This window comes from Aegilops tauschii, chromosome 7 (assembly GCF_002575655.3).
Source record: "Aegilops tauschii subsp. strangulata cultivar AL8/78 chromosome 7, Aet v6.0, whole genome shotgun sequence".
In the NCBI taxonomy this organism is placed as follows: domain Eukaryota; kingdom Viridiplantae; phylum Streptophyta; class Magnoliopsida; order Poales; family Poaceae; genus Aegilops; species Aegilops tauschii.
Genome location: NC_053041.3, coordinates 365,767,126 through 365,791,648, shown reverse-complemented (window position 1 = coordinate 365,791,648; position 24,523 = coordinate 365,767,126).

The following is a 24,523-nucleotide window of genomic DNA, read 5'->3' as shown; positions in this document are numbered from 1 at the left end:
ACTCCACCAATTCTGAGGGTGCCTTTCTATAAGGCTTCTTATAGATGGGAGCGGTGCCAGGTGCTAGTTCGATGCTGAATTCGATCTCTCGGTCTGGTGGCATGCCTGGTAGTTCTTCAGGGAACACATCAGGAAACTCGCATACCACTGGAACCTTCCTTAGTTCTGCAATGTCCATTTTGTTCAGCTTTGGCTGCTATGATCGTGGCCTTTCTTGAGCGGAAACTCTTATAGTCTTGCCGTGATGGTGAGTGAGAATCACTGTTCGATTGAAGCAGTCGATGAATCCTTTGTTGGTGGTTAACCAGTCCATCCCTAAAATGACATCCAGTCCTTTACTTTCCAACACGATGAGATTCGCGTGGAATTGTAGTCCTTCGAACTCAATGACCAATCCTTGGTAGTAACCTTGAGCGATTTGCTTATTTCCGGGGGACTTGATGATCATAGATTTTCCAAGGGAAGTATCGGAAAACCGTGTTGCGAAACAAAACTCTTCGAAACGAACGAATGGGAAGCTCCAGAATCAAACAAAACCGTGGCAGGTACTGTGTTGACAGGGAACGTACCGAGCACGATGTCTGGGGCATTCTGCGCTTCTTCCCTGGTCACATGGTTCAGGTGACCCTTCCTGTGGTTGTTGCTGGGATTGAAGTTGTTGCGCTTGGGGGCTGGATTGTTTCCACCATTGTTCGGCTTGGGTGCCGAGTCTCTTGGCTTCGGGAACTGTTTAGCATAATGCCCTTGTTGACCACATGTATAGCAGGTGACCCCTGGACGGTATGTGAACTCCTTGTCCCTGGCATGAAATTGTCCGACGGGCCTTGGCTCAGTAGTCGTGGATCTCCTTGTGTCTGTCCTCGGGACCTCAGTCTTGCCTCGGTTGCTGCGGGCAAGAGTCGTCTTGTCCCTCTTCTGCTTACGGATATCTTCCAGACTACGGCGGTCATTCTCCAAGGTGATGGCCTTGTCCACCAGCGTCTTAAAATACGGAAAGGTGTGTACAATCAGTTGGCATCTCAGTGCTGGTGCCAGGCCGTCCAGGAATTTTTCCATCTTTTTGCTTTCTGTCATGTGCTCGTCGTAGGCGTAACGAGACAGCTGAGTGAACTGACCATTGTACTCTGTCACTGACATGCCTCTTTGCTTCAGGTTATCAAACTCTCTCTTCTTGATCTTTAGGATGCTCCTGGGGATGTGTGCCCCACGGAAGTCTTCCTTGAACTCTTCCCAGGTGATGTTGTGTTCCCTGGGATGCATGTGTAGGAAGTTTTCCCACCATGCTGCGGCTGCTCCAGTAAGATAGTGTGGTGCATAAAGCACCTTCTCATGATCTGAGCACTGAGCAATAATCAGTTTCCTTTCAATCTCACGAAGCCAATCATCGGCTTCCAGCGGTCTGTCGGTGTGAGCAAAAGTTGAGGGGCGAGTCTTCTGTAACTCAGATAACTTGGAATGGGGTTGATAGGGTTCGCGGTGGTTTCCCATGTTGACGACATGGTTCATCATCTCTTGGTGCTGTTGCTGGCTTTGCTCGAAGAGACGGCATACTTGAGACAGTGCTGCTTCGCTGTCTTGTTGGCTGGACTGACCCTGAGTGAAATTGTTGCTGGTCTGTGTCCCGTAAGCCTCTTCTGGCTGATTGGGCATGGAGCGAGTCCACGGGCGAGACATTTTTCCAGTCTGGGGTATTACTTGCAAAACCCATGAGAAAAACTGTGTAGCACAAGAAAAATCTCACAAGGGCAATAATCAAAAGGCTTCAAGGTTTTTAAAGAAACACAAATGATTTTTCATGGAGAAGAAGTGCTTAACATAAATCTTACATGCGAAAAGCAAACACAAGATACAACACTCAGGATGCGCGTACACAATCCGGACATGTTATTTAAAATTAGCGTACTACTCCGGAAGGCAGCAAACACACCAATACAAACTAGCGTACAGATAAAACAGCACATCATACACGCAGACATAACACGCGGCTACTCGGTGCTTTCAGTCGGAGATGGTGAAGATCTCCTTCCCCTTGCCGATGGCAAGGCTCAGCGGTCCAGGAGAGTCAACCTCCACCTCCTCTCTAGCTGGCTCCTGGCGCGTGACGCTACGCTGCGGTGATGGTGCGGGGGCGACTGGTGGTAGAGCGCGTGCGGCAGGCGGTGCGGCTCTGACTGGAGTAGGAGCGATGACTCGGTCGAACTCCTCAGTGGTAGGCAGACGGCGAGCAATGGCCAAAACGGCCGGTGCATACGAGGCTGAAGACGAGACGAATGTCAGAGGCGGCGCCGTGTGGAGAAGCTCCTTCCTGCTGGCAGGACCGCCCCGGACTAAGTCCATGCGGGCAGCCACCAGATCATCTACGAGGTTGTCGAAAGACTCCTCCAGAGCCTTGAGATACTCCACAACCATCTCGATGGCTTCATCTCTTTCTCCCCGATGGCAGGCGAACGCATAGTGGCTGGTGTAGGGCACATGGCATGGAAGGTAGCGGTAGTGACGAGTCTTCATCGTAGGAAGGATGTCCCGAAGGCGAGCTATCGCCTCGCGGGCAGCCATCTGCATGGCATGCCTCTCCGTAGGCATGGCCCTTCCCACAAAACGGAAGTGGCAAGCAGCAGAACGTCCTCCCTTGAATTGCACCACGGCTTGGTGCATAGACACGTCGTCACTGAGCTTGTGCTGGTAGAGTGTGAACTCCGGGCGAGCTGCTGGCCCGATCGCGAGCTTGGTGATGGAGACGAGGAGTTTGACAAACCCCTCGGGCACGTTGGTGAACACTCGATTCACACAGTTGCTGCCAGCCATCTACAAAAGTAGGCAAAACTTCTGAGTAGTCATGTCATAAATTTATGATGACCAACAGAAAATAGCTACAATTGCAAAATGCTGAAAAAGCACAAAAGATGCTAACAACCGATTAGCGATCGCACCTAATGGCTTCCTACAGTCAGCCTGGCTTGATACCAAGCTTGTCACGACCGGTTTTTAATAAAATAATTATTGAGAGACCAATCCCTTTTACGGACCAGCGAGGAAGAATTCCTTTTCACTGGTAGACAATATCTTGGTCACAGAAGAAAAATACCAGGAGTACTAAATATAATACAAGGTTGAGCAGAGACTGCCCAACAATTTATTACATGCACGCCGCTAAAACAAGATGGCGGATAGGGTGGCAAACTACTAACTCACGATAATAACGGTGGTGGAAATATCATCGCGAAGGGAGTGATGTGATTCCAGAAGACTACAACTCATCGAGCGTCGGAGTGAGGCTCGAGAAGACTTATTGCGGGTGGCGGAAGCGTATACAATACAAGTGACCAATATCCGGGATCGCGCAGGACTGACTGGGACTCCTCTAGGCATCGGACGCGCTATCAAACTCTTCATCCAAGAGGTCGCCTTCGTCAACATCTGGGCAAATCAACAAGCCAGCTGAGTACTATGAAAGTACTCGCAAGACAGTTCGGACATAAGATATAACGAATTCAACATGAAGCATATGAACAAGTTGACCAGTGCGATCAGACATAGAGATAATAAATACTGGGTGCCAAGCGAGGGTCTGAATGACGCCTCGAGCGGAAACTGCAGAATAGTAATACTGGTGCCAAACGAGTGTCTGAAAGACTCCTCGAGCGGAAAATGCGGAATAATAATACAGGTGCCAAACGAGTGTCTGAAAGACTCCTCGAGCGGAGAATGCGGAATAATAATACAGGTGCCAAACGAGTGTCTGAAAGACTCCTCGAGAGGAAAATGCAGAATAATAATGCCACAGTCGGGCGTCGGGGCGACACCACATAAAGGGCTTATAACAGAAAATAAAGACAGTGCATGCCGCAGTCGGACGTCTGAGCGACATCACATAAAGGGCTTATATTTCAAGTGAGAAACGAGTACACGCCACAGTCGGACGTCTGCGCGACGTCTCATAAAGGGCTTATATTGTAGCTCAATAATACAATAGTTCGGCAACATAATTTATCACAAGCATGAGACAAATATAAAGTTAGTCCATCCACATTAATGACAATAAATCTGAATTTACCACTTGAGCTTGTTCACCGGGGACAAGTTTTTCACACGGATAGATATGGATATAATGTTTACACTACTGATCATGGGTACGATGATTTGGAAAGAATTGACTCTGCAGAGTTTGTACTAAACCACAGCCAACGGATTTCAGTAGTCACGGGGACTAGTTCCGTCTACGGTGTTTTGGAAGAAACACGTCTAACCAGTACACACCCAATTCAACCATCCGAAGCCAGGGATCACCCTCGGCGACGTTCAAGAAAAACCTTGAGACGGGGAGGCTACAACCTCGCGTAGCATGGGATCAAATTTCTATACGCGCGCTCTAAGGGGGTGCCCCCCCTCTCGGTCCCAACCGGAAACACCCATGCCCCCTGACCGGATGACTGGCTTTAATCCTGGGCCAAGGTACCATCATCCCGGCCTCTCTGTTTGGTGTGTACACGATACCAACTTACTAAACCGCATCCTGGCAATGAGACATGTGGTAGCACGGAAAGGGGAAAGAACGGTAACGTGGCTCCAACCACGTTAACGTCGGAGGAAGTCAGATGACGCAAGGCTGGTATGCTACAACAGTACCACCTTGCTGCCCTTCATGTCACCACATGATTAGGCCATCTCTCATCAGAGATCATCGCAACTTTGGAACATGCGGGAAAAGCACGATAACGTGGCTCCAACCACGTTAACGTCGGGGAAAGTCGGATGACGCAAGGCTGGTATGCTACAACAGTACCACCTTGCTGCCCTTCATGTCACCACATGATTAGGCCATCTCTCATCAGAGATCATCGCGACTTTGGAACAACCGGGTCGTTGCCTTACAAGCAACGAGGTATTTACCGACACTCATATTCCACGCACAAACTCTCACGTGAACATGTAAAACACCTGTCATATCAAATGTTCAAAACATGTTTGCCTGGTTCGGAGAAGTCGGAGTCTAGCTCGGCGAAGTTCGCGGCTCCGTCACCTCTTCCGGAAACTACGGCAATCACGAAACGGGTACTAACATGAAAACCAACACTTGCACAGAAACTTTTCCAAATATTTTTCAAATAAATCCCATACAAAACTAGACAAAATTTGAAGATTTTCAGAAAAAGAATCACTCAAAAATACCTTTTTATTAAAAAGTTATAAAGGTTTCTGTCCAGGGACTTATCTGTAATGAAACAGAAAAGTTCCAGGGTTTTAACTGAGAAAACAGAAAACGCTTCGGTTGGGAATGCGCAAGCGCAAAGGAGAAAACGTATTTTGCCCGAAGGCGCCAACAGAAAACGGTTCGCGAATAAAAGAACAGAGGCTGACACGCGGGGTCCACATGTCAGGTTTGAAAAGCTCGCCGGCGCCCGAAGACTGCGGTGGACGCCGGCGTCGAACCACGGCGAGTTAGGAGAAACGGAGGGTACCAAGAGCTTCAGCGTCTTCTTCCGCGTCGGTGGGTGGTGGACTCGTCCAACGGGGAGCACCACGTCGACGGCGACACTATCTCCGGCGGACGGCGGCTCGGGTGAGGATGGGGAACTCCGGTGGAGGGCTGCAAACTACGAATTGAGGCGCGGGTCAGAACGAGGGATGCAAGGTGAAGCTACTGGCAAGATAATGGAGGCGGAGGAGCACACACGGGGGCGAATCGGGCTGGATCCCGTGGCGGGTCGCGGCGGCCGGAGTCGAGGAAGGAGACCTCCTCGGGGCTCTACCAGTGGCTAGGCTTGCTCTAGGGGGAGTGCAGGGATGGTGGGTGCTCGAGTTGAAGCTCGGGGCCTCTATTCATAGGCAGATCGACGGGGTGGCCGTGAACGGAGAATCTTCGGCGAGCGATTACGGCGGAGCAGTGGATTGGTAGGTGGTTTGAGCGGCCAGGCAGCATCAGTGGAGGTTACTGGAGTCGTTTCACAGCTAAACGGAGATGGTCTTGGCGTAATGGCGTCGGTCCACGGTGAGGTGACCGCACGGGCTCAACGGCGGCAGAGAGCGCGCTCCGCGCCCTGTGGTTCACGACGAGAGCGGCAGCGCATTCGGGGGAGTGGGAGGCCACGCGGCGAGCTCCGGTGGTTTGGGCGGCGCTGGGTGGCGTCGCCGGCGCCGTGTCTCCCGCTGGCGTCCGCAAAGCCGCCGCCGGCGTCGGTCACGGGGCGGCGCACCTTCTGCTGCTCGTTGCCGACGCCCGCAAGGTGCCAGGCGATCATGCGGTGCAGGGACAAGGGGGAGGGGACGAGGAGCAAGGCGACGCGGTGGCACTCGCGAGATCGACGTCCTTCTCTGAAGAAAACGACAGCAAGCCACTGACTGAATCTCTGAATTTTCTGAACTTGACATAGACAGTGCACTGCAGGTGTTCGACAGAAGGTTTTGGCTATGAGATAAATTTTTCTGGAGCTGTAACTTGGTGAGGTGACCACTCAATGCACCCAGGGGCTGCCTGATTTTACTTGGAATTTTTGGAGAAGGTTTTGAATGAATCTCACCAAATTTGACAAATCTGGTCCAAACTTGCAGCAGATGTAGTTTGAAAATTTTGAACTGAAGACCAGTGGATCTTCATGGTTCTAGGTTGAGGGTTCAAAGGACTAGGAGGGGAAAAAGGTTTGGTGGCAAAAATCAAGACAGAAAGTGGAGTTCCTTTGTAAATCTCCAAGTGCTAGAAAAGAAGGCAGAAATTTATTTGAATAGAATTTGAATGGAAATAATCACATGGGGAGGTTCAACTTGCTGGATTTGATGCAAATCATGATCCAAAGGTGAGGAAGTGGTTAGGAGAGAGGATTTGCACTAATGCCATGGCAAGAAGGAATTGTTGAAAGTGGCAAAGGACTTTCCAAAAGCCATAGTGCAAATTCAAAAAAAAGATTTTCAAAAGTTCTTTTCCCAAATGAAAAACATTTTGTCTTGAGTCCAAATGAAAAGCAAGAACTTCCAAGACCAAAGGCAGATCTTGGGTGAATCCAAACAAAACTTTTTCCATAAAGAAAAATATATGAGAGGGAGAGTTCTCTTGAAGAAAAATTTAAATCACTCCCCTCAAGTCAAATAAAATCTTTTGAAAAATCCAAATAAAAACTTGGGTGTCACACCGAAGAAGTTGGAAAGGGGAAATTCCACTGCATCTTTATCTGGATTTTGCGTGGTCCAACTGACCATAGCCGGAACCAAGACACTATATGAAGCTGCCATCTCCTCTTTTGTGGCAGCTACCGCTGCTTTGACTATCTCTGTTGATTTCTTCTGAACCACAATATCAACCTTCTTGTCGATGTTTTCTTTATTTAACCTCCATCTTTCCTTTCTCTCCTCCGTGGTGTCATGGTAGTACTTCTTCCACGTGGCGCTGTCTCCGACGCCGTGCACGCGTCCATACGACGGGCCATGTGTCCACCGGGAGTCCTTTCAGTATGTTCAAGGCCCGGTTGAATGGAGTGTCCCACTTGGATGTCGCCAATGCCTCAGACGGCAAGTCACTTTCGGCTGCAATCCTGTGCTGCTCTTTCTGCAAAAGGAACGTGGATCATTTAGAAATTTGACTAAATGTGCAGTCGAATTGATCAGAAGCTAAAATTAGTGGGCAAATTAATAATTACCAGCAGTCTCATGAACTCCTTCGTGACCGCGTCCGTATCGAAAACCTTGTTGACAGATCTTCGTAGAATATGTAGGAGCAAATATGAGCATCCAGGTTCCACTATTGGTTATTGACCGGAGATGTGTCTCGGTCATGTCTACATAGTTATCAAACCCGTAGGGTCCGCACGCTTAATGTTCGATGATGATTTGTATTATGAGTTATGTGATTTGATGACCGAAGTTTGTTCGGAGTCCCGGATGAGATCACAGACATGATGAGGAGTCTCGAAATGGTCGAGAGATAAATATTCATACATTGGAAGGCTATATTCGGACATTGGAAAGGTTCCGAGTGATTCGGGTATCTTTCGGAGTACCGGGGAGTTACGGGAATTCACCGGGAGAAGTAATGGGCCTCATTGGGCCATACGGGAAAAGAGGAGGCATGCCAAGGGGAAGTGGCGCCCCCATGGGTCTGAATTGGACTAGGGGAAGGGGGCGGCGCCCCCCTTGCCTTTTTCCTACTCCCTCTCTCTTTCCCTCTTGCCTTCTCTCCTACTCCGAAAAGGAAAGGGATTCCTACTAGGACTTGGAAGTCCTAGTAGGACTCCATACTCTTGGCGCGCCCCTAGGGGGCCGGCCTCTCTCCCTCCCTCTCTTATATACATGGGCAGGGGGCACCCCAAAGACACACCAAGTTTTCTCTTAGCCGTGTGCGGTGCCCCCCTCCATAGTTACACATCTCGGTCATATCGTCGTAGTGCTTAGGCGAAGCCCTGCGCCGGTAACATCATCATCACCGTCGCCATGCCGTCGTGCTGACGGAACTCTCCCTCGTCCTCAACTGGTTCAAGATCTTGAGGGACGTCATCGTGCTGAACGTGTGCTGAACACGGAGGTGCCGTACGTTCGGTACTTGGACCGGTTGGATCGTGAAGACGTTCGACTACATCAACCGCGTTACTAAACGCTTCTACATTCCATCTACAAGAGTACGTGGACACACTCTCCCCACTCGTTGCTATGCTTCTCCTAGATAGATCTTGCATGATCGTATGGATTTTTCTGAAATACTACGTTCCCCAACAGTGGCATCCGAGCCAGGTCTATGCGTAGATGTTATATGCACGAGTAGAGCACAATGAGTTGTGGGCGATAATAGTCACACTACTTACCACCAACGTCTTACTTGGATTCAGTGGTATTGTTGGATGAAGCGGCCCGGACCAACATTACATGACCGCGTTCATGAGACTGGTTCTACCGACATGCTTCGCACACAAGTGGCTAGCGGTTGTCAGTTTCTCCAACTTTAGTTGAATCGAGTTTGACTACGGCCGGTCCTTGTTGAAGGTTAAAACAACACACTTAACGAAAAATCATTGTGGTTTTGATGCGTAGGTAAGAACGGTTCTTGCTAGAAACACAATCATAATAGTAGCATAATTGTGCAAACACTCGAGAACAAAAAGCAAAAGGAAAAAATAAGTTTCATTCATTGGGTTGCCTCCCAACAAGCGCTATCGTTTTACACCCTTAGCTAGGCATAAAGCAAGGAGCTAAGTATTGTCATCTTTGTTTCTAGATCCATAAGATGCCCTCATGATTGATTCATGTGGTGGCCTAATTCTTGTTCTAGGGAAGTGTTCCATACCCTTCCATAGTGAAAATTCAAATTTAATGTTGCCTTCTTTCATATCAATCACGACACCAAATGTACGTAAAAACGGTCTAGCAAGAATAATTGGACAAGACGGATGCAATCAATATCAAGAACAATAAAATCTATGGGCACATAAATCCTATTTGCAAGAATAAGAACATCATTAATTTTTCCCAAAGGCTTTTTAATAGTAGAATCCGCCAAGTGCAAATTTAAAGAGCATTTAAAACAATACAGACGCTAGCCAACTCGCCTCCAGGATGCTCCCCCGATTGGGCCGTCCGTGACCGTCCGATCTGCCTTCTGGCACGTCTCAGCCGTTGGATCTTCGCTTGCGGTTAATTGTTTTTCACCCCGCGGTTCATTTTTCTGCCCAATGAGCGGTGGGCTCGTCTCATGCGCGTATTGGCTGGGTGAGTGGCGCCTAGGTGAGAGAGAATTTATCCCATCCCCTCCTCCCGTGCGCCGCGCACGCACCCAAACCAACCCAATCCATTCCTCCATCCTCCCAAGCACTGTGCGCACCCCAGTCCCCTCCTTCTGCACGAACCCTACCAGAGAGAGGAAGATGAGAAGGGGAGAGAGGAGGAATATGGGAGGAGGGAGAAAGAGAGAGGGAAGAGGAGAGGGAGGTCTGGCGGCGGACGGGAAAGGGTGACCGGCCGTCGTCGGCCTGTGCCCCTCCTCCCACGGGAACCCTAGCGGAGAGAGAAGATGAGAGGGAGAGAGAGAAGGAAGGAGAGGAGAGAGAAAAAGAGAGGAAAAAGGAGAGGGAGGTGCGACGACTGACGGGAGAGAGGATCACCGGCCGACGTCGGCCTGCGCCGGCCAGGATGGGCACGACCTGGAGGTTGATGGTGGCTCGATCCGCTCCTGGATCGAGAACTGGGATGAGGCTGGGTCTCGGGCGTGATTCACGGGAGGCTGTACTCCGCCTCTTCCTCGTGGTCCGGCGGACGGCGGCTCTTGCGGTCGTGCGGCCTCAGCGGGCGGGCGACGGCACCTACAGCTGGTGTTCTACCCATGGATTCACTCGAGGCGCTCAGGTGGGCAGTTAGAAACTCCTCTATTTACATATTTTGGGCCTGCTAACGGATGAATCTTGATTTGAAATGTTTGTTGTGAATTCGTTCATTTGCTCATGATGTGATTTCTTTTGCTAGGACAAATTAGGCCTGAGCCAATGGGGGAGAAGACGGAGTACAGGGATGACCAGCTGGAGCACGCGTTCATTTGATGTTTGCGCGCAAGATGGAGAAGTTTGCTGGAAGGAGGAAGAGTGGGGCGGTGAGGAGGAGAAGAAAGTGGTCTGCGGGGTGCTTGCACGCGCAGCAGCGGGAGTCTGCCCGTGAGATGCTCCTCTGGATGCTCCCTTCCGGCGCCGGGCTTAGGGTTCATCGGCCTGTCAGAGGCCAGAGATCTAATACTCCGCACTGCCTCCCGTCAATTTTTGAGATACATGCAAGGTTTATCATCACCCCATGGATCATGTGTTGTTCATTAACCAGGTTATCGAGGTGGAGGTCAATGGGGTGAGACAGAGAAGTGGAGTGCTCATAAAGAAACACATGTATGTATGAATATGATGGATGCTTCCATTGCCAACTGATGAAATGCATGTCTCCTTTCGCATAGCTGCTGCCTGGATTTGCCGTCGTGGCCGCCGCCTCCAGTCGCTTCCACCTGGACATCCTTCGCCAAGAAGGTAATTTCATTCCAGTCCCAGCTGTCCTCCTATCCCCCGTGCTTGATTGCTATGAGTTCTTGTTGTGTGTGTGCTTGTTGGCTTAGTGATGTGTGTGTCCGGGAACTCATTGTGTTTATTTCATGGCTTGTTGTTGCGTGCATGATTGTTGTGGCTGGCTTGGTGGTAGCATCATACATACTATTCTGGTTGGTTAGCTTGACGCTCTAAAGCTAGGCTTTTAATTTCTGAGTGTAAGTAATGTATTGCTATACCAGATAAAATATACACATGCATTGCAAACATGATTTTGCTTATATGCGGAAGTATATTTTTTAAATCTATCTGTTCAATTCTTAGGACCATTCTTTACTGGAAGTCTAGAACTATGTAATTTGGTAATCGTGTCAAAGTTCGCCTGGTTGTGCCGTATTGCATTGTGAATGAATGCTATGTCGTTGGGGAATCAGCGAGCTTGGTTATATTTCTAGGGCCATCATGTTAACTGGTGCTCATAGCGCTCGCTTGCTAGCTGCGAGTTCTTGTTGTGTGTTTGCTTCGTTATGTGTGTGTGTCTAGGCACCGATTGTGTATTTTTTTGCTAGCTTGCTGCTGCGTGCATGATTGTTGTAACTAGGTGCTGGCTGTTTGGTGCTGGGCTGCTGATGGCATGAGACCCACTTCAAAAAAAGGAATGAAAGGAAGCATTTGTTCATAGAACAAATATATTTAAAAAAATCCATGGAAAGCCTGCATATTTATCCAGGAAAAGGTGTCTAAAGAGGCTTAGATTCTTGTTATGTATTGATTTTGCAAAATATCAGCAGCTATATATTGCTCAATCAAAAAGACAGATTTTACTCAACCTTCAGTATAATGTATTTCTAATTGCTCATAACTACTTCAAGTTTTATTGTGATTTTTGCAAGATTCTGAAATTATTGTATTTCTAAATTGTTATACTAATTCCTCGATGCTCTGTTCATGGCTTTGTTCTTATTTTATCCTTCTTTCTTTGATTTTTTACTTTCCTACAATAAGATGCCGAGTCATGTAATATGTTCAAAGAAGAGAGAAACTGCATTTTATGAATTCTTTCTTTCTTCATTGTTACTTCAAGTTAGTGAATTCAGCTAAGTTGTACTGAGAAGATTCATACGCATGGCTTCTCCATCTACACATCTTATTCAGTCACGAGGCCATTAAGATCTTTTGCCTTTTAGAAAAAGGGAGATGCCATTTAGACCTTACTCTGTTCAACTTGATCTTTAACTTGCTACTACTGTTTCTAAGCATTTTCCCACGCATTGTTTTATTTGCATCAGAGAATGAGCTCACCGTATTCAGTGGATGTGACAAGTAGAAAATTAGAAACCGAGCAATTAGTTCCACTCTTAAATTTTGTACAGCAGTCCAAGTTATCCAGTAAATCATTTGTTAGCAGGGTCAAATTATAGAAGTTGAATCAGTTGTTCCAAATTACCCAGTCCAAATTGTGGATGTTAAAAATCTGTTTTGTGTTTTGTTGAAAGCAGGAGTTGGGTCGAGGAGCCGGCCTCCACCTTCGCCATTGTCTGAGAGAAGCAACGCCGGCGTTGGGCGTTCCATGTGCAGAGTGCGTGAGTTAGTGATTTTGTTCTATCCTTTCCATCTCATGACTTTGTGTGGAGGTGGCAGCACAACCTGCTGTTTGTTGAAATGCCTACCTAAAAGAGAATTAATTGCTTACAAAATTATATTTCTACTTGGCTGTTTTGCAGATGATGAGCTATGGCATGGAATGGTTGGGTTTTGAGTGATAGGTGATCCCTATGCCGGCGGTCATAGCGGCCATCATTGGTACATTTTAGTAATATGTGTCTTGTTTTACTTCGTCCGCGGTGACTCTAGATGTATTCTCGGCTTTATAGTTAGTAAAAAGAAGGCATGCAAAACATTAAGTTTTTGCCTTGGTTGAATGTCTCATTTAATTGTCGCTTATTTATTTCAAGTTACTGGATTCACATCGAACTTTCCTTGTGCTTTCCATTGATAAATAAGAAATTAGTATGCAATATTTTTAATATGTGAGGAGGTGAGAGAAGAAGAAAAGAGGGGTTGTCAGGTCGGACTTTGGTACGTCTCTAACCAGAGATGGCTGGATCCGTTCGACGCTCTTCCAAACAGTGCATTCTAGATTCAATGGATAGTACATGAAGCTTATTTACTTTGCCGCTCTTATGGCTTTATCTGTACTTGGCATATCAAGAGCTGGTGGTAGGTTCTACCAGATCAATTTTAACTCCTCTTTCTTAGGTTCTGCTGACTCATGTTCTTATTTTATCCTCAGTTTTCCCTTTCCAATTTTGCAGGGGGGTGTACTCTCTCCCTCAAGGTAAGTGTGGCTGCAACGGACATTGATTGTGGTTGTTCAGATAAAGAATTGAGTGCAAATTGAGTATTAACAGTGAGACTTATTCCATTTGTTTATCATTTTGGCCTTTTAATCAAGAACAATGTTCAGAGCTTACATGGTTGTCGAAATTTAGTTCTGTAAAAGAGCAATTTTGATATCATGCAATGATTAGTGCAAATTAGGATAGTTATAGAGTTCTTCCTCAGTTGTCATTGAGCAAAGATTGAATCTGTGTGATTTGTTCTAATACCAAGTAAATCTTGGTCTGCATTGTGTTAGTTTTCATACTGAGTTTTTTTGGCTATTTTCGTTTAAATTGGGAGTTGATGTGAAAAAGAGTGTGTTGACATGCATGTAACCGAATCATGTATTAATGTGAGGTACTACCTATACTTGCATATCTCTCTTCAGAAGCACGACCCTCTTGATCCAACTAGGAACATCAAAACCAAATGGGATATCATTGACTGGACTTCAGATGGCCATGCTGTGAGTTCACCATTACTAAATAGTATCTGAATCTGCTTTGTTAATTAAGACCCACTTTCTACATAGAGTTGCTATAGTGATACCATGTGATCACTTAACATGAGTGTGACTAGCCTATTTGCTAGCCTATTTTCTCTATTTAAAAGTAGATTTGTGTTTATCATAAAATTTATATACCATAGACTTGTTGCTTTCTGTTTATATAGTAGTGCAGTTCATCTTCTACCATCTATTTTCTTCATTACATGTCTTTTTGATTGTTGGAGAGGCCTTTACGACTAAGATATATATGTGCACTGCATTCTAACCCTGTAAATTGTTGTGCTATTAGTTTAATCCGGAATATAATTATGTTAGTACACTCTGCAATATAATTATGTTATATTCTGCTTTTGTCAGTTTGCTGGTCCATATTAATTTCCTCGAGCTTATTGTCACATCTTGTCATATTTACACCTCTCCGCCGACGGCCACTTATCATGGAGGGAGATGGCTTGGCCAGGCCGTCAACACCCATCGGCAACTTCCGGCAGGTGCCGTCCCGTTCTTCCTCCCCTTACTCCGATGCCTTCATGGCCAAAATCATTAGCAGGAGCAAGAAGGTGAAGCACCATTTATGGTTAAAGCTTTGTCTCTTTTGTGTACTATGCGTTTGCTGGTCAGCTTACAAATTCGAGTAATACGACTATTGCAATGCATCTTACTACGTGTGTATTTATTTGCATTGATATTTTCTCCTCCTTAGGCTCCAAATCGTTTGTGGGTCATAAATTATTCTGCATTATTGATGATTAATTTGCAATTTAAATGACAACAGGGTTGTGTTTTATAAGTGCAATGGCTTGAAATGTGACCTTCCACTCAAGAAATTTCCTCAGTGAGAAGCTTATGTGAAGAATGATGTAATTAAGTTAGCAATTTACAGTGCTCTTTGATAATTGTAACTGAATTGTCAATGGCCAGTTCTCTCGAATAATGAGTTACTCCCTCAATTTTACAATAGAGATAATTTGTCAAAATTTTGTTTTTGTGATGTCTTCTCTTTTCTTTTTCTTGATTTGTATTGGATATGCTACTCGCATATTTGAACATGCATAGAGTCTCTCAGTCTTTAACCCTAACTATAAAAATCCATTGATGGAAGCTGGGGAGGGCTCCCTGGGTCAAAGCCATCGAGATGGTAGAGATGACATTTCCATGTCAACTACTCCAGCAGCCGGACAAGGCATATAAAAACCATGGATCCTTGCTCCCCAGGCCGCAAAATGATCACAGTGATGTCTACGACCTCCTCCTAGATGTATTAATCTCAACCTCATGTTTGGTTTTCTTCCCTTTTCTCTTCTAATGATGTAATTTATTTTACTAAGATAACACCATGTTTGTTGTAATGCCTTATTTGATGTAAGATCCCTTTTCTACTTTGAATGAATTTACTTCATATATTTCTTATTTAGTTTAGTTCATCATGCAGAGATGGTGGAATATTTTTGTCCTTCACAGGTTAAATGAGCATTTCGTAGTCCTACACAGGTTAAATGAGCATTGCGTAAAAGTATGTCTAAGTTCTCTTTCTTCAAGTGCTTCAAGTAAATGAAATTGTTTATTTCGAATTTAATACCTTTTAATAATAATCATAATGAGAAGGGGGTATGCTTCTCTCTCTCTCTCTCTCTCTGGGCAAATGTTACTTTAGACAACATGTACTAAGAAATAAAAACTCTGGAAATGTATTTGAATCGCACAAAAATAGTTGGTAGTTCTTATTCATACTTCAAACACGTGAGGCTCTGCAAATTAAACCATGTTTTTTTCAAGGCACATATGGATTTAGCAGACCACAACTAAATCGATCTATATACATGGCTTGTCCTTAGTAAAGGAAACTATTTTCATCGCGAACATGGCTTTAGTTGAAGGTTCTTGCAGCATGAAACTATTTTCATCGACAACATGTCTTCAGCATGTCTTTGCGCCATTTGGCATAACGGTTCAACTAGTTCTTCAATATAGGTAAGACCAAGCACATCACAAAGAGCTTTCCGAATTGTAGAAACACTAGCACCCAAGTCACATAAAGCAAAACACTCATAATTTTTAATCTTGAGTTTGATAGTAGGTTCCCATTCATCATGTAATTTTCTAGGAAATGAAACTTCTGATTCCAACTTTTCTTCCAAAGCTTTTTCATCATAGCATCGACAATATGTTTAATAAAAGCTTTATTTTGTTCATAAGCATGGGGTGATTTTATCATGGATTGCAACAAACAAATACAATCAATCAAAGAGCAACTATCGTAATTAAAGTCTTTGTAATCCAAAAGAGTGGGCACATCACTAGTTTAAGTTTTGACCTCTTCAAACCCACATTTATCAAATTCTTCAACAAGATTTTCACCCTCCGAATTATCGGGACCCCTTCTAACTAAAGTTGACTCTTCTCCAGTCCCTTTTTCAGCAATCTTAATTTTACTAAACATAGAATCAATAGAAGAAACCCCAATCATTTTAAGATCTTCATCACTTTTATGAAAGCAATCACTAGAAAACGCTTTTTCTAAAAATTCTCTTCTAGCTCTAAGCATAGCAGTTCATTTCTTACTTTCATCCATAGAAACATAAAGAGCTTTAATTGATTCCTCTACCTTAGGCACAAAAATTTTCATCTTGAGATTTTCCACATCATGAGAAATTCTATCAACACTTCTAGACAAATCATCAATCTTATTCAACTTTTCTTCCATTGTAGCATTGAATTTTTTATTATCATTGATAAATTCTTTAATATTATTCTCAAGATTAGACGTGTTCCAGTTATTATTATAAGAAGGATTACCATAGGAATTACCATAATTATTAGAGGAATTACTAGGAAAGGGCCTAGGATTAAAATTACCTATATAAGCATTATTATTGGAGTTGATTCACGAGATAAAATTCACATCTAAGGCATCACTATTTTGCTCAATCAAAGTAGACAAAGGCACATCCTTAAAATCAATAGGAGCACTTTATTAGCAACCAATTTCATAAGAGCATCAACATTTTCACTCAAAGAACAAATTCCTTCAATGGAATTAACTTTTTTACTAGTAGGAGCTCTTTCGGTATGCCATTTGTGAATAATTTGCCATGATATTATCAAGCAATTTGGTGGCTTCACCCAAAGTAATTTCCATAAAAGTACCACCCACGGCGGAATCTAAAAGATTACAAGAAACAAAATTCATCCCGCGTAAAAAATTTGTATGATCATCCAAAGATTTGACCCATGAGTTGGGCAATTTCTTAGCATCAATTTCATCCTTTCCCAAGATTGTGCAACATGCTCATATTCAAGTTGCTTGAAATTCATGATCTGGGTTCTAAGGGAAATAATTTCCATGGGCGGAAAATACTTAGTAATAAAAGCATCTATGCACTTATTCATGGAATCAATACTATGCGAGGCAAAGAAGAAAACCAAATTTTTGCATGATCTCGCAAAGAAAACAGAAATAAGTTCAACATCACAACATCATTGTCCACATCTTTTTTCTTTTGCATATAGCATAATTCCATGAATGTGTTAAGATGGGATGTGGCATCCTCATTAGGAGTACTGGAAAATTGATCTTTGATAACAAGATTCAGCAAAGCGGTATTAATATCACAAGTCTCCGCAGTAGTGGCGGGAGGAGCTATCGGAGTGCTAAGAAAATCATTGTTGTTGGTATTTGAGAAATCACACAACTTGGTGTTCTCTTGAGTCATTGTGACTACGCAACAAGATTGCACTCAAAAACAGATATGACGAGAAAACGGCGAATGAAAGAAAAAAAGAGGGCGAATAAAACGGCAAATTTTTGTGAAGTGGGGGAGAGGAAAACGAGAGGCAAATTGCAAACAATATAAATTGTGAGGAGATGAGATTTGTGATTAGGAACCTGGTAGATGTTGATGATGTCTCCCCGGCAACAGCACCGGAAATTCCTTTTGATGTCTGCTAGAACTACGTCGGTATTTCCCCAAAGAGGAAGGGATGATGCAGCAGAACAACGGTAGGTATTTCCCTCAGTGAAGAAACCAAGGTTATCGAATCAGTAGGAGAACCAAGCAACACTACGTAAATAACACCTGCACAAAAATAACAAATACTTGCAACCCGACGTGTTAAAGGGGTTGTCAATCCCTTTTGGGTAACGGCCCCAGAAATTGGCAAAAGAACGGGATAAAGTTGTAATAGATTGGATAACTAGATCGCAAATAAAATAAAGTGCAGTAAGGTATTTTTGTATTTTTTGGTTTAATAGATCTGAAAATAAAAGAAAATAGAAATAGATCGCAAAGGCAAATATAATAAAGAAGAGACCCCGGGGCCGTAGATATCACTAGTTGCTTCTCTCGAGAAAAAAATAGCAAACGGTGGGTAAACGAATTACTGTTGGGCAATTGATAGAACTTCAAATAATCATGACGATATCCAGGCAATGATCATTATATAGGCATCACGTCCAAGATTAGTAGACCGACTCCTGCCTGCATCTACTACTATTACTGCACACATCAACCACTATCCAACATGCATCTAGTGTATTAAGTTCATGGAAAAATGGAGTAATGCAATAAGAACGATGACATGATGTAGACAAGATCTATTTATGTAGAAATAGACCCCATCTTGTTATCCTTAATAGCAACAATACATACGTGTCGGTTCCCCTTCTATCACTGGGATCAGGCACCGTAAGATCGAACCCTTTACAAAGGACCTCTTCCATTGCAAGATAAATAGATCAAGTTGGCCAAAAAAGAACCCAAATATCGGAGAAGAAATACGAGGCGAGATCAAAGAAGACTCAAATAGCTTTCGTGGATAAAAAGCTAGATCTGATCATGTCGGATGTGGGGTTCCGGCAAACCCTTGAGGTTCGAACATTGGGTGCGCGCGAAGTCTTTCCCTCCTACCGATCTACGCCCTAGCTCGCTAAGATCTCGCGGACGAACTCGACGAACTCACAACATAGAAAGACACGAGGTTTATAATGGTTCGGGCTACCGTTGTGGTATAATACCCTACTCCAGTGTGGTGGTGGCGGATTGCCTCTAGGGCTGATGACGAACAGTACAAGGGAAGAACTGCCTCCTGAGGTTGAGGTGTTCTTGTGGGCAGGCTCTCGATCAGGTTGGATCAAGCTAAGATGAGATGCCTCTACTATGGTGGCTAGCTCTACTTATATAGGCCCTGGTCCTCTTCCCAAATATCGAGCGGGAAGAGAGTCAACAACGGCAGGCAAATTTGAAGGGGGATAGCTAGTACAAGCTATCCTGACAAAAGCGGTCTTCGCCTGCGAAAAGCTCTGGTGGTGACGCCGTCTGGGCTCCACGATGACCTCCGTCTTGCCGTCCTTCTGTTCTTGGTCTCGTTGCACCAATATAGCAATCTTTGCCTGATGCCTCGGTACTCCTCGCCTGCACTGGCCTCCTTAGCACCAAAGAGGAAATAAGGACGCTGCGCGCGCTGCCGCCCGCCTAGCGCCCGCCTGGTGTCATTCGTCATGTCTCACGTCATGAGAGCCTCGTGAGGTTTGCCCCGCCTTGATATCTCCATTCCTCATGAGCCTTCCTGGCTAAGCCACTCCTGAGGAGGTCTTGCGTCGTCCGCCTCGCGAGGCTTGGACCCTCGCGAGGGTCTTGGATGCCTTGTTAATGAAGGTGGGCCGTACGGCCTGCTGGCTTAGCCAGGCTGTGGGCTGTAGGCAGGCAAGTCTGGGGACCCCCGTTCCTACAACGCTGACAGTAGCCCCCGGGCCCAAGGTGCGCTCAGGCTTGGCTTCGCGGCGAAGCCAAGGGTCAAGTTCGGAGCATCGCGGGCCCCAAAAGGCTGCGGCCTTGGTTGACGCATGGCGGTCGATTGGACGTGGGCGTCTCCGCTTCCCCACACTGCCTTTGAATTCGCCTAGCTATGCGGCCCCCAGCGGCCTTCACACTTATTCCCCTTCGCCTGCGCCTTGCTCCCCCAATCCCCCTGCTTCCTCGAGACTCTGTTTCTCTTCTCCAATCTGACTTGCACTCCGCCTGCTCCATCGCCATGGCGTCGAAACAAGCTGAAAAGGGGAAGAGACCTCTGTCTCTGCCAGCTGCGCCTCTGTCCTTTGCGCCGGCGCTCGGCCGGTCTCGGGTGCTCAACGACGAGTCCATGGACAAGGTGCGCCCGATGCTTGCTTCCAGCTTCAATGAGTGGGGGCAGACGGTGGCTTGGCCTGCGTCTCACACTCGCACGGCTCAGGCGGCCACCGAGGTCCCAATCTTCATAGATGCCCTCTGGGCTGGCCTGATTCCTCCCTTCTTCGCCTTCTTCAATGCGGTGCTTGAGCATTTATCAGATCCACATGATGCATCTCGACCCTCAGTCTGTGACTCTTCTTGCCATCTTTGCCTTCGTGTGCGAAGCCATGGCTGGCATAGCCCCTTCTGTTGCCCTCCTTCGCCATTTCTTCTCATTGCATCTGACTGACCCTCAACAAAGCTCAGGATGCGTGAGCTTACATGCCGTGGCTGCGACGGCGGGCGAGGGGATCGACTTCGAGCTTCCTCCATCTACGAGCAAATTCCGGACACGATGGGTGTTCGTCGATGCTAGCATGCTCAGTCCTCTGCTCCAGGCTCCGTTGGGGCCCGCTGTTCCTAACTCCGGCTGGAGCCATCAGCGGCTCACGAGCCCCCACCTTGCCAACGTCTGGTTCAGGTTGAGGTTGCTGAAAGATCGTGGCGTAACTGCTCCGATGGTGGTGAAGGAATTCGTCAAACGCCGGGTCGCTCCGCTTTAGCGCCATTCTCGCCCAATGTGGACCTTGCTCAGCGGCCTGGACCACATGAGGTTTCAGGAGTCTGGGCTCCTCCTCGGGACGCGGCAAACAGTGCTCAAGGTCCTGACGAGTGTCCTCTTGCTGGCCGAACTAACTGGGAAGAACTGTTTGATGTACCGCTACAAGAACAAGGATGAATTTGTAGAGAACATGCCTCCTTTGATGAATGGGGGCCGCGGCCGATCGGCCTAGAGGGGCCTCGTGAGAACCCCGTCGTCGTGGTTCCCTTCCTTGCCGCTGGTGCCGAGCTCGCCCCAAGCGACGGTGCAGGCGGGCGAGCTCCGGCGGAGGCCGGTGGCTCGAGTGCTGAGGAGCACATGTCGAGTGGTGATCCTGGGGCATCGTCTTCAGGAGCCTGCTGCCCCCCTCCTGAGGCGTCGGTTGCTGAGGGGACGCAGCATGCGACTCCCGAGGCCAAGGCTTCAAGGGCCTCGGGAGGTTGTGGTGAAACGGTGCCTGGCTGTTCACCGGAACCGGGCACCCTTGAAGACATCCCTCCACGCTCTTCTTCGTCTCCGCCACGCATAGGCCGTCACGTCCAGCGCTTTGGTTGGCTTTGCACGGACTTCGAAGAGCTCCGCAAGAGGAAAGGGTCCCCTGGCGCCAGCAATATCTTCGGGCCGTTGAAGCGAAGGAAGTACATCGCCGTCGACGTGTAGGTACCGTGCCGCCATGGCTTATTACGCGCTGCTTTCTTCTTCTGACACCAGTCTTTCAGGGCTCCTTCCACTAAGGCTGCCGAGTCTCCTGGGAAATGGCCTCCTTCTTCCTCAACTCTTCCGCCGGCCTCGAGCACTCCGAGTCCGCTTGTCGCCCCTGGAGCAGGGTTGGTTGAAGGGGCACTCCTGCCTTCTTGGCGTGCCGAACCTGCGGCCTTGTCGCTGCTCCCCCCGGTTTGGCGTCGAGCTTGGCAGGCGTGCCCAAGACTCCTCCGCTGGTCATGGACGGCAATTTGTTGGCTTCGATCTTCGGCTCCTCTTCAAGCAGCGGGACCCGGTCAGCTTGGGCTCCTCGCGAGGACTGGTTGACGTTAGGCTCGGCATCAGCCCCCAGCCCCCTGCCTGGAGGGGGCACACCACTCGGTGCCACGTCCGCAGCCCCCGAGGCGGAGGACGATGTGGGCCGAGCGTACGAGCTCAAGCGCGGGCGGAGCATGGTTCGCCACGAGCTCTTCTAGGAGGCGATGGGCACAATGTGCCGACTTGGTGAAGAGCTCGCGAGTGTCGATTCGCGTCTTGAGGCTGAAGGTCTCTGGCTGGCGGAGGAGCGGCGCAAGCTGAAGGTGGCCATCAACCTCGGCCGCTATCAGCGTGACCTTGAGAACGTGAAGCCCGAGGCGTCTCTCAAGGTTTCCCATGAAGCCTGCTCATGAGCTTTGGACGAGGCTCCCGAGGCTGACCGCCGCCGCGAGGCTGCGGAGAAACGGGCGTGGGAGCTCTAGGCCTGGAGCGCGTCTCTTGAGCAGCAGGGGGAGGCGCGCAAGGCCGCTCTTGCGTCACTGAGGCGGAAGCGTGAGGGGGCGCTGACCCTGGATGCCGTGGAGCGCAGCCTCGAGCTCGAGCAACTGGAGACGGGGGAGCGTCAAGTTGCCCAAGCAGAAGATGCCATCAGGGCTCGCGAGGCTAGAGCCGAGGAGGAGGTTGATCGCCGGGTGGCCGAGGATCGCGCAGATCTGGAGGGTAGGTACGACCTGAAGCTGAAGCTCGCGGGCGCGGAGGATGAGGACAGGGCCGCTGCCCTCAGGCCCAGGTTGGACGAGGCTGAGAGGCGTGCGGGAGCCATGGCCGCTGCCCTGGTTACGGCGCAGGCGGACTTGGCCTCCGCCCACGCCGAGCTGCATTCCCTCCGGAGGTGGGTTGATGACGCAGAGCCCGTCGCGAGGCAAAACACAGAGGAAGTGCTCCAGCGATGAACGCTGGAGCGCGAGCATGCCCCTATGCTTCAGGATCTCCGGAACAGGGCCAATATCGCCCTGGGCCATATTTGCGACGTGGAGGCGCCGACCCCTCACTCGAATGATTATGCTAGCCACCTGACCTTCTTCACCGAGGTGGTGATGCGCCTGGAGGCTCGATCCGCCAGAGCTCGCCAGCTTGTGGAGGAAAGGGGGCGTGGCCTGCTCGAGCGCGCTTTCTCCCGTGTTTTCAGCCACCTCCTGAATGCCGACCCCAACTTTGATTTCGACGCCGCCATCGCCCCCGTACCCACGGCTGTCCGGGGCGACCTAGCGCGTTGGGTTGAGGACAATGTGGACGCATTGGTCAGGGCCTTCACTTCGGAGGATGACGCGGTGGTGGTCATCACAGACGAAGGCGACGTGGTTGACGACGGCGTCGGGGGCGTCGCCGGCGTTGGCGACGTTGCCGATGAAGATGATGATGATGCGAGCGACGCATCCGTGGGTGACGTAGCGAGCGACATTTCTGGCTGATCCCATGTTCTCCTGTCGTTTCATCCTGCACACGAAGCTCGGGCAGGGCCCTTGGAAAACTTGTAAGAGCATTTTGGGAGGTGGAGCCCCTCATGTAAGCAAATTGCAGTTTTTACTTTCCCATGCGATGCGAGTTTGTGTCCTCTTGGACTTGTGAATGCGGATGGAAGTTCCCTGCCTTGGTTTACCTTAGTTAGCACCAGCTTTGAGCTGGGCTGCGACGTGTCGAGTTCCTGAGAACCCTGCGGAGCTCGTCGCCCCGTCAGAAGGGGCCCCACTAGAGCTGAGCACTAGTTGTAGTGCTTGCGCGCACTTGGCGTGCGCGCTTCGCGCTGTCCCGCTCGCGGGGAGCTCATTTGGGGAAGGTGATAGACATGAGTCCTAGTCAAAACGAGATCCAGAAGGCAAGAAATTGCTCGAACAAGAAAAGGGTCCCCCCGCGCGCATCAATAAAAACTCAGCTTCAACTCAAATCCAGATCCAGAAAGCAAAGCTACAGAGAGAGAGAGATCCAAAGCAAAAGGCCGCGTCCGGCACCTAGTCTAGTCTTCTGGTCTTCAAGTCTTCTCACCAGCGCGGAGCTAACTGCTGCCACTAGGCGTGGGAGGGAGCCCCAGGGCCTGAGGCCGGCACCCCTGAGACTCCGGGGCGTGTACAGCCCCAACTCATTATTACGTGAGAGTGTCACGGGCGGCGAGCTTCACAGGCACTGGGCCTTCTTCACAGGTACCGACCTTGCTTCATACCGCCAAACGAGGGCCCCGCCTTGTGCCACCCTTGGCCTCCTTTGGGCCGACCGGTCACCGGGACGACACAAACGAGGGAAAGAGGACGCCAGCGGTGCCCCCGGCGACCACAGGTCCTCTGCCGGGGGAAGGGTTGTCGAGGCCTCCCAGCAGAGGGCCTACCTCCGGGTGTCCCCTGGTTTCGTGCGCCGTGGGGAGGGGCCTGGCTCCCGACCCCTCTCTTGCAGCCCCCAACGCGATTCCCCTGGTGGCAGGGAGGCCGCCGAGTTGGGACCGCCGGGCGTTGCGGTGATCTGTTCCTCCTGCGACTCATGGTTAGAGTAAGCTTGCTCCTGAGAGATTAGGGGTACCCTGTAGTTGCCGTCGCCGGCGCGATCGTCGTGGTTCTCTGTTGGTTCTTGGAAGGCTTCAGCTCCTAGTGCCCCCGGTTCCTAGTCTTCTCCAATGAATGAGCCGGGGTCGTCCTCCGGTGCGTACTCCTGGTCCATCATGTGGGGCACGTAGGCTTCCGGGGCCGTCACCCCGAACACTTTGCCGTAGTGCCCCACACTCCATGTTGCTCAGCCTAGGGCGGCGTCCTGAGGATGGTAGCGCGGAACCCGGCCTGGACCATGGGGGGCGACGCTTGCACTCGTGCCTGTCGCGGGCGGCATG